Source organism: Bactrocera oleae, chromosome X, assembly GCF_042242935.1.
Source record: "Bactrocera oleae isolate idBacOlea1 chromosome X, idBacOlea1, whole genome shotgun sequence".
In the NCBI taxonomy this organism is placed as follows: Eukaryota; Metazoa; Arthropoda; class Insecta; order Diptera; family Tephritidae; genus Bactrocera; species Bactrocera oleae.
The window spans coordinates 15,614,968-15,633,217 of record NC_091541.1 but is presented as its reverse complement, the minus strand read 5'-3'; the positions used below and the strand labels follow the sequence as shown (position 1 = coordinate 15,633,217).

General features: G+C 34.1%; 1 protein-coding gene across 3 annotated transcripts in view; it reads left to right on the top strand.

Moving 5' to 3' along the window:
• Zip102B (Zinc/iron regulated transporter-related protein 102B) overlaps window positions 1-18,250 on the top strand; it is a 268,559-nt gene that overhangs the window by 170,922 nt on the left and 79,387 nt on the right. For 2 of the 3 annotated variants that reach the window (XR_011397331.1, XR_011397330.1), the window contains exon 4: window positions 17,941-18,075. The gene's annotated coding sequence lies outside the window, so the exon portion shown is untranslated. Of the gene's footprint in view, window positions 1-17,940; window positions 18,158-18,250 lie in introns of those variants that run through there. The other variant, XM_070112550.1, reaches the window with a different exon arrangement.

Sequence of the window (18,250 nt, the reverse complement as noted above, 5' to 3'; positions counted from 1 at the left end):
CCATTGTGTAAGATATATAATTGAAATTCATATAATAGAATAAATAAATGAAACTATCGATAATAGTATGTCTTTGTTTCAAAAATTGGTTGAATCGGATCAATAGTTCTTGTAGCCCTCATATATTTTTGAACTTCCGCATGACTTTATACCGCATATGTGAGTTATCTCAATGAAAATTAGAGAGCGTGTTTTACTCATAACAAGATCAAATCGGGTGAAAATTTTCCTTAACCCCCAATGTAACTAATATCAGGATTTTCGATCATTCGTCTGACTTTACTCCATTTGAGACAATGGGAGCATTTTATTAGTCTGTGGCATGTTAGTAGTATGTGGTATTGGAAAAAATTAATAAAATCGGGTTAATACTGCCCTCAAATTCCATATACTACTTATAATGCTTTTCGTTATTCTAACCAGTTTTATGCCGAATATGTCGGTCAGTGAGTATTAATATTTTTTTTTATATATTATATAAAATTGCTTCAAAATATGTTCTCGAGTACAGCTGAGCAATGTCAAAATTAATATATTTCTCTATCCCCAATATATATATGATTTCCGTCTTTCCAACTGACTTTACACCGTTCCGGTTGATCAACGTGATATTTTAACGAAATTAAGTGGAAAAGATTTCTTAAAAATTATGTGGTTTGACGCTGAATTAGAATGAAATTAGTATATACTAAGTCTATATCTCACACCTTCATATAATGAATTCCGATTATCTGGTTGACGTTTGCCACCTAAGCTTATAATATAAAATTTAGCCACTTTGGTGGAGTTAATATCACATTCATACTTATGTATATCTCACTTCAAGCAATAAAACTGGGACTAAGTTTATGGCCTTTAATATAAGTCAAGAAGATACCAAATTTGATTGTAATTTAATCACGATATCATTTAATAATGGATGTTTAATTCAACATTTTTTAATATACGGTTTGGATGAATTTTCTGGTCTTTGATTTTCCCAGCTCACATGTACTACTTATGGTATAACTTTTTTCGTCAATTTGATAATTAAATAAATTATCATATACCCCACATATTAAATCTAACCCCTTTGGTTCAGTTTATATCACATATACCATGTTTGAGTTAACTAGCTTCTTTTTATAAAAGTTAACATTTCGGAGAAAAAAATAGTATTGACACAAAATAAATCTATGATAAATAACATAAGTTAATAAGATACCAAATAATAATCGAGTGATGAATGTTGAGTTCTTTCGTTATTTTTATACTTTCGCAACATGTTGCAACAGAGTATAGTTTTGTTCACCAAAGAGTTGTTTGCATCACCTAAAGTGATAGATATAGATTTCTATATACATATATTTCTTCTAATATTTGGTGATAATCAGTGGTTAGGTATATTTTCTCAGCCATCATGTTGAACTTATTATAAAATATACCAGACAATAATGCTAAAAAAGTTTCTTAGAGTGCTGGACTTTGTATAGAGCAAAAAACTCTTTCTTGAAAAAATTGCATGAAATAAATATTAGTAATGTAGTATCAAAAGGGCTAAAGACCCTTTTTATGTGGTTATAGATAAACGGCGACCCCATCGGTTTACATGCTACTGTCTATTATTTCAGTTTTGCGACACATTTTAATATGAAGGTCAGGAGGTGAACTGTAAACTCAAGAAAATTACAATTTTACCTAGCGCCGTTGGCAGCTTATGAAAGGTTTAGATATTAAGACAGAAAGAAGAAAATCTACATACCAGCTCTACATATGTGTATACCATACTTAATTATATGTAAGTTATTGTTAATTTAGCCTTCATAGGTTGACAATTCAAAATAGGTACCATAGATCCCCCTGTTTTAGAAAGCGTTTAACAAAAGTAATTTACGGAGGGGTTTTCCGAGAACTTAATTTCAATACAATGAAATAAACTACTAATTTCTAAAATATAAATATAACTAAATATTATGTATTATTATGTTAGTGAATAGCTAAGTTATATATAGGTATACAAAAGTACGTAAGCTGTATTAACATGTTGCAAGAGTATAATAAATATCAGTACACTGTGTTTGTAGTTTCAGTTTCACTAGATGTCTTTACCAGCAAAGTGCTTTATTCAAACTAATTTTAGTGTATTAGTTATATAGTGTTTAAAGTATTATTATATACAGTGACGAGCAAAACCGTATTATATACAGTGGCGTGGAAACACATATACATATGTGCACCAGTATACTATAGTACCTATACACGGAACAGGAAAGGAGTCATAGCAAGGACTTACAAGGAATTACAGTGAAAGAGAGCTGCACCTAGGATCCAACTTTTAACACCCGGACGGACTGAACTATATAAGTATTATCTATAAGTATTTTATACATTAATTCATTTATTATTAATTAATTATGCCTAGATTAAGTAGAAAATCTATATTGCTAAGTCGTCTTCAGAATAGAAGACGTATTTGAGTTCTTCGTGCAAACTCTTTATATAGAGATAGTGAGCAGTCACAAAATACTGTAAGTCACGCTAATCGTAGATTAGATTCCGGTGTACGTCTGTCCGAACAAATTATCAATACAAATCAACATAGAACCAGGCGGGAATATCTCGAGGTACGGTCTTTTGAACAAAATTTAAATACTGTTCAACATAGAACCAGGCGGCAAGATCCGCAAATTCGCTCTGAAGAGCAAATAAGAAATACTCGAGGTCATAGGTCTCGGCGTGAAGACCCCGAGGTTCGATCTGTTGAGCAAGTTGCAAATACTGTTCAACATAGAACAAGGCGGCAAGATCCTCAAATTCGCTCTGAAGAGCAAATAAGAGATACTCGAGGTCATAGGTCTCGGCGTGAAGACCCCGAGGTTCGATCTGTTGAGCAAGTTGCAAATACTGTTCAACATAGAACAAGGCGGCAAGATCCCCAAATTCGCTCTGAAGAGCAAATAAGAGATACTCGAGGTCATAGGTCTCGGCGTGAAGACCCCGAGGTTCGATCTGTTGAGCAAATTGCATATACTGTTCACCATAGAACAAGGCGCCAAGATCCCCAAATTCGCTCTGAAGAGCAAATAAGAAATACTCGAGGTCATTGATCTCGTCGAGAAAATCCTGAGGTACGTTATGATAAACAAAGTAGGAATACTAGGGATCATAGAGAACTTCGCGCAAGAAATCCTGAGTATAGGAATTTAGAGCGCATTCGTGATCAAACGCAAAGGGAACAGGCAAGGAGAAATCCTGAAATAAGGAGAGAGGAGCGTGATAGAGAAACACAACGTCGACAGCTTAGTAGGAGGGGTATGAGGGAAGAAATCAGAGACGTCTTAGACAAGATCAAGTTCGCCTTCGTAGAGATAACCCACTCAATAGACAAATTGAAAACCAAAGGCAGTCCCAACGAATCCGATTAACGAGAGAAAATAATGTTATAGAAACTGATATTAGTGGCAATTTAACAGATTTCAAAAACATTTATTTCCAAAATATAAATAAGGGCCCTACTGAAATATGTATTTGCTGCGGCGGCTTATGGTTTTCACACCAAGTTCGCAAATTAAAATTAAATTTCGAAACTATTGCGCAAGGTCACCCGAATGCCGCATCAGCCTTCTTTTTAATGCAAAAACTTCCTTCAGAAGATGGAAATTACAATTTTTGTGCTACTTGCAAAAATGCGATTGTTAAAAAGAACGTTTCAAAATATGTTTAGTTAACGTTCTAGACTTTCCTGAAATACCGGATTGTTTGAAAGGTTTAACCCCAATTGAAGAACGTCTCATAATGCCTAGATTGCATTTTATGATAATCCGTCCGTTAGGATATCAAGGTCAGAGTTTGCTGAAAGGTGCTGTTGTTAATATACCAATATCTGTTAACAATATTGTGACATCTCTACCAAGGTCCTTTGATGGGGCTCATGTTATACAAATTCACTTAAGAAGGCGTTTGGAATACAATCATGATTACATGATCGATACCATACGCCCCGCAAAGATTATGGAAGCTTTGCAGTTCTTAGTGAATACCCCTCTGTATCGTGAGCACAATACACATATTAATGAAAACTGGATTTCAGAATCATCTGCAGAGGATTCCCGATTGGTTCAATCTTTTCATGCGGCACAAACTTCTCATGATAATCCCTCAGGTAATAATTTTCCCACGGGTCTTTTACCTTCAGAACTAAATCCAGGTGGTCAAGAAACTCTTTTGGACAATATTCCTGTAGAAAACTTAGACTATAACCGTTTAGTTATAGCGCCAGGTGAAGGACAAAGACCATATACCCCACATATTAAATCTAACCCCTTTGGTTCAGTTTATATCACATATACCATGTTTGAGTTAACTAGCTTCTTTTTATAAAAGTTAACATTTCGGAGAAAAAAATAGTATTGACACAAAATAAATCTATGATAAATAACATAAGTTAATAAGATACCAAATAATAATCGAGTAATGAATGTTGAGTTCTTTCGTTATTTTTATACTTTCGCAACATGTTGCAACAGAGTATAGTTTTGTTCACCAAAGAGTTGTTTGCATCACCTAAAGTGATAGATATAGATTTCTATATACATATATTTCTTCTAATATTTGGTGATAATCAGTGGTTAGGTATATTTTCTCAGCCATCATGTTGAACTTATTATAAAATATACCAGACAATAATGCTAAAAAAGTTTCTTAGAGTGCTGGACTTTGTATAGAGCAAAAAAATCTTTCTTGAAAAAATTGCATGAAATAAATATTAGTAATGTAGTATCAAAAGGGCTAAAGACCCTTTTTATGTGGTTATAGATAAACAGCGACCCCATCGGTTTACATGCTACTGTCTATTATTTCAGTTTTGCGACACATTTTAATATGAAGGTCAGGAGGTGAACTGTAAACTCAAGAAAATTACAATTTTACCTAGCGCCGTTGGCAGCTTATGAAAGGTTTAGATATTAAGACAGAAAGAAGAAAATCTACATACCAGCTCTACATATGTGTATACCATACTTAATTATATGTAAGTTATTGTTAATTTAGCCTTCATAGGTTGACAATTCAAAATAGGTACCATAGATCCCCCTGTTTTAGAAAGCGTTTAACAAAAGTAATTTACGGAGGGGTTTTCCGAGAACTTAATTTCAATACAATGAAATAAACTACTAATTTCTAAAATATAAATATAACTAAATATTATGTATTATTATGTTAGTGAATAGCTAAGTTATATATAGGTATACAAAAGTACGTAAGCTGTATTAACATGTTGCAAGAGTATAATAAATATTTGTTTGTAGTTTCAGTTTCACTGGATGTCTTTACCAGCAAAGTGCTTTATTCAAACTAATTTTAGTGTATTAGTTATATAGTGTTTAAAGTATTATTATATACAGTGACGAGCAAAACCGTGTTATATACAGTGGCGTGGAAACACATATACATATGTGCACCAGTATACTATAGTACCTATACACGGAACAGGAAAGGAGTCATAGCAAGGACTTACAAGGAATTACAGTGAAAGAGAGCTGCACCTAGGATCCAACTTTTAACACCCGGACGGACTGAACTATATAAGTATTATCTATAAGTATTTTATACATTAATTCATTTATTATTAATTAATTATGCCTAGATTAAGTAGAAAATCTATATTGCTAAGTCGTCTTCAGAATAGAAGACGTATTTGAGTTCTTCGTGCAAACTCTTTATATAGAGATAGTGAGCAGTCACAAAATACTGTAAGTCACGCTAATCGTAGATTAGATTCCGGTGTACGTCTGTCCGAACAAATTATCAATACAAATCAACATAGAACCAGGCGGGAATATCTCGAGGTACGGTCTTTTGAACAAAATTTAAATACTGTTCAACATAGAACCAGGCGGCAAGATCCCCAAATTCGCTCTGAAGAGCAAATAAGAGATACTCGAGGTCATAGGTCTCGGCGTGAAGACCCCGAGGTTCGATCTGTTGAGCAAATTGCATATACTGTTCACCATAGAACAAGGCGCCAAGATCCCCAAATTCGCTCTGAAGAGCAAATAAGAAATACTCGAGGTCATTGATCTCGTCGAGAAAATCCTGAGGTACGTTATGATAAACAAAGTAGGAATACTAGGGATCATAGAGAACTTCGCGCAAGAAATCCTGAGTATAGGAATTTAGAGCGCATTCGTGATCAAACGCAAAGGGAACAGGCAAGGAGAAATCCTGAAATAAGGAGAGAGGAGCGTGATAGAGAAACACAACGTCGACAGCTTAGTAGGAGGGGTATGAGGGAAGAAATCAGAGACGTCTTAGACAAGATCAAGTTCGCCTTCGTAGAGATAACCCACTCAATAGACAAATTGAAAACCAATGGCAGTCCCAACGAATCCGATTAACGAGAGAAAATAATGTTATAGAAACTGATAATAGTGGCAATTTAACAGATTTCAAAAACATTTATTTCCAAAATATAAATAAGGGCCCTACTGAAATATGTATTTGCTGCGGCGGCTTATGGTTTTCACACCAAGTTCGCAAATTAAAATTAAATTTCGAAACTATTGCGCAAGGTCACCCGAATGCCGCATCAGCCTTCTTTTTAATGCAAAAACTTCCTTCAGAAGATGGAAATTACAATTTTTGTGCTACTTGCAAAAATGCGATTGTTAAAAAGAACGTTTCAAAATATGTTTAGTTAACGTTCTAGACTTTCCTGAAATACCGGATTGTTTGAAAGGTTTAACCCCAATTGAAGAACGTCTCATAATGCCTAGATTGCATTTTATGATAATCCGTCCGTTAGGATATCAAGGTCAGAGTTTGCTGAAAGGTGCTGTTGTTAATATACCAATATCTGTTAACAATATTGTGACATCTCTACCAAGGTCCTTTGATGGGGCTCATGTTATACAAATTCACTTAAGAAGGCGTTTGGAATACAATCATGATTACCTGATCGATACCATACGCCCCGCAAAGATTATGGAAGCTTTGCAGTTCTTAGTGAATACCCCTCTGTATCGTGAGCACAATACACATATTAATGAAAACTGGATTTCAGAATCATCTGCAGAGGATTCCCGATTGGTTCAATCTTTTCATGCGGCACAAACTTCTCATGATAATCCCTCAGGTAATAATTTTCCCACGGGTCTTTTACCTTCAGAACTAAATCCAGGTGGTCAAGAAACTCTTTTGGACAATATTCCTGTAGAAAACTTAGACTATAACCGTTTAGTTATAGCGCCAGGTGAAGGACAAAGACCAATTGACATAGTTCAAGATAATAATTCAGAAGAGTTGTCATTTGGAACAATATAGCGTAGCGTGTACCATTCCAAAGTTGTTCTATGATTACAAAAAATTAGAACTGCTAGAAATTAAGAATAGTGCATCCATTTGCCTTAGAAAGTTTTCAGGTCGCAACCGAGTTACGGCCCAAAATCTATTAAACGAAAACTTTGTTCAAAACTTGATTCAACACGATGATGGTTACAAGGTTTTGAAAGGCGTTAGATCCTCACCTGCGCACTGGGAAGATGAGAAGAAAAGGCAATCGCTATGATTCGCCAATTTGGGCTTCCAACCTTCTTTATCACTTTATCGGCTGCAGAATCTCAGTGGGTTGAGCTTTTGGTCATCCTCTATAAAACTATTGATTCTAAAGATATTTCGGAAGAGGAAGCCAACAGTTTAACAACTCAAGATAGATATCGCTTAATTCGGTCAGACGCGGTTACTTGTGCTAGATATTTTGACTACCGCTATCGACAAATTCTTAGCTTTTTAAAGATAACGCTGGCATTTTTGGAGAGCATTTTGTTACAAATTTCTACTGGAGAGTGGAGTTTTAACAGAGAGGTTCCCCGCATGTACATGGCATGTATTGGCTTAATAATGCTCCCAGGATCAACCTTCAAGATCCTCAGACATTCCCTGATGTCATTAGTTTTATTGACAATTATATTTTTACCGATGGTTCGATCAGCCACTTAGAAAATTATTTGGGTTATCAAAAGCATAACCACAGTCGGTCTTGTACTAGGTAAATAAGAGGACAACAGTTTTGTCGTTTTGGTATACCATATCCACCAATGCCTTCAACGCAAATAATGTTACCTCTTACAGAAACAAGTCAAAATTCAGAAAGACACAAGGAAAACTTTTTAAAAATTCAAAACGTTTTAAATTCAAATATGACTACAGAAGACATATCTAATTTAAACGATTTTGAACACTTCCTGTCTGATAGTAGAATAAATATGTCTTTTGATGACTATTTTTAGCCCTTAGGTCAAGTTTAACAGAACCCAAAATTTTTCTAAAAAGAAAATTACAGGATCGTTTTATAAACGCTTATAATCCTCTGATTTTGGAACTCCATAGAGCAAATATGGATATCCAATATATACTTGATGCATATGCTTGCTGTTCATATATAATTAATTATATTAACAAGTCTAACAGGGGGATTTCTAGGCTCTTAAATGAAGCTATATCAGAGGTAAATGCTGGAAATTATACTATTAAGCAAAAACTTAAACATATAGGTCACAAATTTATATCAGGCACAGAAATACCTGCACAAGAAGCAGTATATTGCTGCATTGGGCTCCATCTTTCGGAAGCAAGTAATGCATAAATATTTATAAATACCTCTCGACCTGAGGAACGTGTTCGAATGGTAAAACCTAGAGCGGAACTTCAGAACCTTCCTTCAGGTTCGACTGAAGTATTTGTAGCCGGTATTTTAGACCGTTATGTTCAAAGATCCGATCAGTTAGAAACTCTTTGTTTAGCTGATTTTGCATCTAGGTATAAATATTTTAAATCTAGCAAAAGAGCACAAGATAGTGATCATAAAGAAGAAGAGAGGGAAGACGATAATTTACCAGAAAGCGGGGTTGTCATGCCTCTTAAAGACGGTAGCGGTTTTGTGAAAAAACGTACCAAACCTTGTATTATTCGGTATAGAAGGTTTAACCCAGATTTGGCCAGAGTTGAGTATTTCCGCGAAATGTTAATGCTTTACTATCCTTGGCGGAATGAACAGCAAGATCTCATTGAAATCGATAATGAGCACTTGCATAACACATCGTATTATAATTGAGGAAAATCAAAGAAAATATGATGTTTTTGAGCAAAGAGAACTTGAAAATGTTCTCTTTATAATGAAATAGACTTGGACAAAGGTGCTCAAAATGAACTACCTATCGTGGAAAATGAGTTCAGAGTGTTGGCACTTCCAAAAATAAACCCAAATATAAATTTGCTGGACTTTCATGGCGAAGATTCAACAGATAATGGCACTGAATCTGATTGCAATATTAGACTTATTAAACTACCCCCTTTAATTCCAGTTGAGTAATTATTTTCTTTAGTTCAAAGTCTTAATACTAAGCAAAGAACCTATTTGACACATTTGATGCACCACCTTAAAACAAATCTCCCATTTTATGAGTTCATTGGCGGCGGTGCAGGTGTAGGAAAGAGTCGTTTGATATCTGCAATATATCAAGCTCTTAACCATCGTTACAATTCTACACCTGGATCCAATCCAAGTTCCTTAAAAGTTCTTCTTTGCGCACCTACGGGTAAAGCAGCATTCGGAATAGGTGGAATGACCCTTCATTCAATATTCTCTTTACCTGTTAATCAGTTGAATAGAGAGTTGAGGCCACTTAGCAATGACACAGTGAATTCATTGTATTCCAGACTTATCGATAAAATGAATGAAATATCGATTTTAGGTGCTCGTATGTTTAGCTCTGTTGATGCGAGATTAAAACAAACTTTCAAAACAGACAGCCCCTTCGGTGGTATACCGATCATCGTGTTTGGTGATTTGAAGCAACTCTCACCTGTTGGAGATAGGTGGATATTCTTTCCTAATCCCAATGATGCATACAGCACTTTAGCTGGTTCCCCTTTGTGGGAGTTATTTAAATACTTTGAATTAACAGAGATAATGAGACAACGGGAGGATCAGGCCTTTGCAATTGCATTAAATCATATGGCATCTGGTACTATGACAAATGAGGACATATCACTCATTGAAACTCGAGTAGTTAATTTCGAAGAAGTTCCCGATGATGCCATACATTTATTTTGGTCCAATGAAAAGACAAATAATTTCAATTTGGTATAAATGAAAATGATAATATTTTGGAAAGAGTTAAACTTTTCAAAACTTCTGAAACGCAGGGACTGCCCTATGAATTGACACTAAAAACCTCCGCCAAATATATGATTACAGTGAACATAAACACGTGTGATGGCTTGGTTATTCTGTGGATTAAATTTTTGGAACCTTCTGTTGATTTGATAGCACGATCAAAAAAGCCTCATCCTCTAGAAAATTCTTGGACACCAATTGAAAAAGTTCTAAAATCTTTTCGATATAAAAGAAATGAACAAATTTCAATTGAAAGAAATCAGTTTCCAGTTGTTCCGGCTGAGGGAATAACTATTCATAAAAGTCAGGGTGCATATAATAAAGCTGTAGTTCATACTCGACCCAGAATGCCTAGAGCTTCAATATATGTCGCTTGTAGTCGAGCTACTTCTGCAGAAGGTCTATTCAATATAGGAAATTTTATTCCTCCTAACAAATTTTCTGAGTCGGTTCCCGCATTTAGGGAACTGAGGGAATTGAACACAAATAAAGCTTTGACAACAAGTTTCAATTTTATGATATCCCGAACATCAGGACATCAAATTTTATTCCATAATGTTCAGAGTCTTCACGCTCACATGATATAAAAAGCGACTGTTTGATGCTATCTTCAGATATTTTATGTTTTGTAGAAACTTGGAGTTATCCTTGCGAAAGTTTTGATATACCAGGATTTACTCCAATTAACGAGCTGAGGATAGATAGCACATTTATTCAGGCCGCAAAGCTTTAGAAGCGGTTTTGTTTAAATGTGTCAATATTAATATTCTGGTTCTATATAGAAATTCAGCTTTCTCTGTCAGACAATTAATTGTAGAACTTCAGGAAGTCCTTACTTCTGAGTTAGGCAATCAAAATGTGCTAATTGTAGGAGATTTTAACATTTGTTTAATGTCTACAGGGACTGCAATAAGAAATCTGCTCCAAGAAAAAAACTTTAGTTCCCTGCTTGGTTCAGAATATTCAACTACACCTGCCGGTACACAAATTGATTGGGCATTTTCAAACATGGATCCTTCCCGTGTAAATGCAATTACTTTTGAGACAGTACACAGCTATCATGACAGTATTTGTGTCTCTATTTCGAACTAAAGTTTTCAGACTTAGTGCAATAGTTCTTCATTTTTTTTTTTCCAAATATAATCGAATTGGAATGGTATAGGAATTTTGACAGTAGTTTTTAAGACAATTTTAAGAAAAATATGTAAATAATCTAATTAAGAAAATTTAAATTATATTTATAATTTGTTATTATATATGACATTATTGTATAAATATATGATAGAAATTAAATAGTATAAGGAAAAAAGATATATAATTTGGATATATGTATAAGAATCTCTACAAAAATTTATGTTTAATATTGTAAATCTTATATACAAATTAATATAATAATATTATATCTTTTTTAAAGTTGTTAATATTTATTATTTTTAAGCTAAACATGTATAATAATATCGATATAATAAATAAAAAATGTTATTCATTGTCAAAAAACGATTTCTTTTCATACTTCTCAATACAGTTGTAATGCATTCTATATAAAATCAATCATAAGCGTATACAAAAAGCACAAGAACGATTTCTCATAATTTGATTAAATTTAGTTTACAAATTGTTCTAATTATTTTCACTGTGAGTGAAAAGTAAATAACTAAGGCAACAGTTCCTACTTCTAATTATTAAAATATATAAATAAGTCTCAAACGAATATACCATTTAACTTTGCGAGAGTATAAAATGTTCCATTTAACTTTGCGAGAGTATAAAATGTTCGGTTACATCCGAACTTAGCCCTTCCTTACTTGTTTTATTTTCAGTTGGATTTTCGTTTTTAAAAATACCACCAAGCAGACGTACAAAATTAGGGCGCAGAACTCGAAATACTGCAAGTCAAAGATATACTTGTATAAGAGCAAATCAAACTGATGAGCAACGCGAAGCGCGAAGTGAAGTTGAACGGAATCGAAATCAACAAGATAGAAATGTTGTGTTTAATCCCCACAGGGCTGCATTCAGTTATATTGTGGCAATTAATTACAGTTCAGAGCAAATTGTTGCTGTTGGACTAATAAATGTTATGTGTCCACATTTCAAGGCATTGAAATTCAAAAATGAAGCCCCTGGATTGTGGATGTGCGCCAGCGCCCAAATCAAATTGACGCCATTGGTACCGCCACCAGAGCCACTACAATCATTGGTTTCCGGAAATTAGCCAGATTCTTATCATTTTTTAACTAATATTCAGCAATACAATAATTGCTTTCAAATGACATCATTTGGTGCAACAAAAGTTATTCGAGATAGTTTTATGCCTACTTTCAATGTAAGTACCATATAATGGCAAACAATTTTATTTAGTTGTACCACCATGTGGCTGGTGCAAAATATGTTGAGCCAGTGCTGTGTAGATGTGTTTATTTTGTAAACAATAAGTCAAATAATAGTGTATAATCCAATGACTTAATCAGCAACATATTATAACATGTTGTATTTCTTAGTGGCATGAGCAAGGTGTTCCCACACTTGTTAAAGCTAGATACCAAGGAACGCTGTTGTTCAATGTCGAGGTTTAAAGTAGTTTTAACTTGAAATGATGTAAAGTATTGTGGCAATATTTTGTGAGGCACATGGTGGTACAAACAATTTGCTATACAATTATCTAAATACATATTTATATTCTTGCAGATTCAAGGTCAAATGTATCATCGAACAGGTTCCTTATTGCCAATGCCTGATGATGACCATACATTTTTGCAAATCTATTTTATGGGCAATTCAGCAAAAGAAGTCGATCAGCGTTGTGCACACAACAATTCAGTGAAAAGATCCATTGTAGAACAACTTCAAACACTTTTCCATCAACACAATGAATTAGATGCATTATTCACAACCGCATTAGACTGCATGCCATCAGATTTACTACATTAAAATATATGTTTAATACAATAACTTAAAATTTATATTATTAACACAAAAATTTGTTTACAACTGCTGAAACGAACAAAAAAGTTAGTTCAATGAATTATTATTAATGACTGATGGTTCGGGAAAATGAGGACAATCACATCTTAAAATGTCGGCGTCTATTTCACCAATATGCTGTGGATATGTATGTGAAAGTTGACACTGAACGATTGACAGTTATCAGGTTGAACCAGGCAAAACTCCGATCCGAGGATTACATTCATCTTCGGGATGCCATCAATGCTGATGGAAATGCACAGAATGTTGGCAGAACAACTATTCTCCCAGCAACATACGTCGGAAGTCCGCGACATATGCATGAATATGCTCAAGATGCTATGTCGTATGTACGACATTATGGCACACCAGATTTGTTTATCACGTTCACATGCAATCCAAAGTGGGCAGAAATGCATCTGGTACGTCTTAGAACATCGAATGCAGATTAGCAAATGAACGAAGAAATTCACAATGAAGCATTAATTTTAATTGAGGACATGTGCTTAATGCTTACCAATAAAGTATTAATACAAATAGGCATGATAGCACCCAATCGCCCAATGTACGACTCATTTGATCATGAATTGAGACGCGAAACCCAATACGATTCCGAAACATTTCGGGAAACCGTTTATTGAACAGTTCCCCTTTTAAATCAACAACAAAAATATGCCTACGATACGCTTATGAATGTAGCGAACGATGGAACTGGCGGTTTTTATTTTTTAGATGCTCCCGGTGGAACAGGAAAATTTTTTTTGTTATCATTGATTTTGGCAACGATTCGATCGCAAAATGGAATCGCACTTGCCCTAGCGTCATCAGGTATTACAGCTACGTTGTTGGAAGGCGGTCGAACAGCTCATTCAGCTCTCAAGCTGCCGTTGAACCTTCAAATTAATGAAACTCCACCTTGAAACCTTTCGTGAAATTCTGCGATGCGCACAAAAAATCTTTGGAGGCATTAGATCGCACGGTGCAAGATTTACGAAACAACAAAAACCGGTTTAGTGGTGCGATGATACTATTGGCAGGTGATTTTTGACAAATATTGGCAGTTATTCCAAGATCAACGCCAGCTGATGAACTGAATGCGTGGAAGTCGTCCATTTTATGGAAATACATTAAAACACTTAAATTGAGTATAAACATGAGAGTCGAATTGCAGGATGACCAGTCTGGAGAAGTGTTCTCCAAACAACTGCTCGATATTGGTAATGGTAATATTGCTGTTGATACATCATCTAGATACATTACATTCCCTACCAATTTTTGTAACTTTTGTGAATCAAAAACCGAACTCATGGAGATAGGTTTCCCAAACATTGCTCAAAATTACGAAAATCATGTTTGGTTAATTGGTTAAGTGAACGTGTTATATTGGCCGCAAAAAATGTTGATGTGAACGAAATGAATTTTCAGATTCAAAATAAAATAGCTGGCGAATTGAAGAATTACAAATCAGTTGATTCCGTTAATAATCAAGATGAAGTTGTCAATTATCCAACTGCATTTTTAAATTGGAATTGCCCGGCTTACCACCTCATAATCTGCAATTAAAAATCGGATCAGTAATTATTATGTTACGGAACATAAACCAGCAACAGACTGTGTAATGGCACCCGGCTTGCGGTGAAGAAATTATTGAACAATGTCATCGAAGCCACAATTTTGAAAGGGAAGTACAAAGGCGAAGATGTTTTAATCCCACGTTTTTCACATGGCCAATCATATGTCGCCTGTTCCCGTGTCGGAAAACCATCGACATTATTTATTTACGCTCCAGAACATAAAACTAAAAATATTGTTTATCAAAAAGCATTAGAATAAACCTCAGAGCAGAGAAGGGTATGGAGGAGCCATGTGGGCGTAACCGTGAGAACTCCATATACAAGTATGTGCAAAACTAATATCAATTTAAATAAAGCTATTAGTTGCTTTCTAGAGCGCGCGTGGTGTTGAGCTCAGTGTTTACTTCAAAATGCCAAGTTGTTCGGTAGCGATTTGTAAAAATGTAAGTGTATGTTATGAAACCCTATAGAATAAACACTATTATAAAAAAATATATATTTTTTTATTTAATAAAATTATGAAATTAGTAAAGTCCTTCTCAGTTAAAGGGAGGCCAGGGAAATGGGGATTCATTTTTATATGGAGGATATTATAGATTCCATTTTAAATTGAATAGGTACTCATACCTTAGACAATAGGATTCTCAGCTATATAAAATAAAGTAGTGCATCAAAGCTACGCTATGGCGGTACGAAGTTCGTCGGGTCAGCTAGTTTAATATAAAATTTCTTTAATGGCAAATAAAAACATGGAATTTAATAAATATTTAATTAATAAAATATAAATTATTCAATATTCGGAGTCATAATATTAACAACATTATTATTATTTTGGTAAATAGCTTCTCCACCTTTTTGAACAGTATCTCGTTTGAATTGAACAATACAATTGAAATTAGGTATTTCAATCGGGTTATCAATGGTAATAAATTTCCACTTATCTTGGCTGGCGATTTCAACATCAACTTCGCTGATAAAAATCAGAGCGGTTGACAATTTTTCTTTTGGAAAAATTGAATTTGAAAACAAGTAACAAAGTTCTAAGTTCACGTGCAACCGAACATTTTATACTCTCGCAACTTGCAAGGATCAAAGCCCGGGAAATGACTTCAGGTGTTGGCAAAATTTTATATCAAAAAAAGTATTGATCCGATTCAACTTATTTTTGACACAATAACATACTATTATCAAGAGTCTCATTTATTTATTTTATTATATGAATTTCAATTATATATCATCACATACAGTTTTGGTTCGACTTGGACAATTTTTAGATATGGGTTTTCACCAAAGGGGGCGGTGCCACGCCCAATTTCTATTTTTAAATGCGGTTCCTATAAAGTCATCTCATACCATTCCAGAGATAAAATTTAATCTCTCTGTCGTGTTTAGTGCTTGATTAATCGCGCTTTTAGTAGTTTTTAACAGTACAGTTATTTGGGGAGTGGGCGGGGTTGTCACCCCTAATTCACCCATTTTCACACTGTCGATAGACGAGCTAAAAACAGTTGTTCTTAGTGCATTTTGTTATTATAACTTTAGCGGTTTAGGAGGTATGCCTATTAAACATATTTGTAAAATGAAATTAAACTGCAGATGCATCTCCCTGTATACCAAATAACAGTCTTGTAACTTGTGAAGCTTAGTTATGACAATTTATTTGTTTTGATTATGGCGGATTATTAGATTTCAACTCATTCCGTCATCCTGTTTATTTATATATACATAACCCTATATCTAACTCGATAAATTTTAGGTGATACAAACAACCGTTAGGTAAACAAAACTATTATACTCTGTAGAAATAGATTGCAAGAGTATAATGAATAATAATGATTCACAAGAATCCACAACAAAATATGGGGCTACCATTGCTGCGGTATTTTTCAGATATTTAGCGGATATCAAGTCTCAAACTTATGTTTTTTATTTCAGTTATCATAAACCTATAGTTTCAATGACAAAAATTCCTGAATAACCTACATGTATTGTAAGATAATAAAAATATTTTAAGCAATTCTCATTTATTCAATAAGAGAAAAAAATTTGTTTTCTTATCGGTCACCACGCTCAACTTAAATTAATATCAAAGAAAAACTTGAATTAATATCAATGAAATTATAATTGCATAAGTTGATAAAAAATGTTATGCAACAGCTTTACCGCGGCAGTCCTGAGTGCCAAACGTATCTTTTTTTTCCAGTCATAATGGTTGCTTCAGTAAAATTTCCTGCAATCTTTTTGATTATCAAACGTGTACCGTTGCATATTCGAGTTGGATCAATTTGCTCTAAAGAATAATAGGTGAACCAATTTTCAACCGAAGATTATGTGATGCCAGAGCTGCAAAATAATCGATGGTCATCAATAGTTTTTTTTCGTCTCACTATCGATAGTTTATTGTGACTATCGATGGTTTTTATGGTTTGACTAGCAACAATCTTCATATTATTTTGCAAAATTTCACTTAATAGCCTTAAAAACATCATTTATTTCATTCTTGGCTTGGTTGCGTGCACGTACCACGTGATCTCAAATGCGTAAGTAAAGAATATTTAAAAAATAATATAAAAATTATTAAATTTAACAAGTTTATACAATTGCATTAGGTGTGGTTAAAATGATACTTCATCCCTGGTTTAGTTGAGCACAAAATTATATTCTAAACATTCATAAGGTGTTAAACCATCCTTTCATTCTAACCTTGATTGGGCACGTGGTTTCGGATTATATTGTACACATTAATAAGGTGTAAAATCAGCCTTACATCCATGGCTTGGCATAAGTAGAGAATATTTATAAAATAATATGAAAATTATTAAATATAACTATTTTATACACTTTCATTTCGTTAGAACCATCCAAACCATAGTGCCTATTTTATTGTAAAACGTGTTTTAGCAAATAATGCCTCAATTTCGAAAGTACTACTTAGTACGTCAAAAGCTCCATCACCTCTCACTGTGGATGAGGTATTCGTTTTAATTGATTTATGCAAACTCCTTGCTCCTTTTCATGATGCTACTGTGCAAACTTCATCTAGCAGCACTGTCACCATTTCTTTGATAATTCTACTTACTTTTGGTTTATATAAAATGATATTTTAAATGATATGAAAACCCAAGTAAAAACAGCTGACGGGTTTGTATTGTCCTTTTTTTTGATAGAGCGCTTCAAACTACTTTTTTTTCACTACAAAAACCGCACCGCATCATATCTCTTATAAACTTATTTTTATTTCCATTACAGAGCAACGAAAATGAATTGACGTCTCTCAGCATCTGTAACAGTCGATGCCTTTGTCTTCCAGCTACTTCTACAGAGTCGGAGAGAATATTCAGCCAGGGTGGATTGCTAATATCAGATAGGAGAGCAGCTCTAAAGGTTAAAAATAATTTTTTTTTAACAAAATTAAGTGGCTTATTGATGAATAAAGTACTCTATGGAAACGTTTTTTAAGTATAAATTTATTGATCTCATTTCACATAAGTGTATAAACAATTTATCTTTTTCTATCTCGTCAGCTCACAGACACATTTATATAATAACATGAATAAAT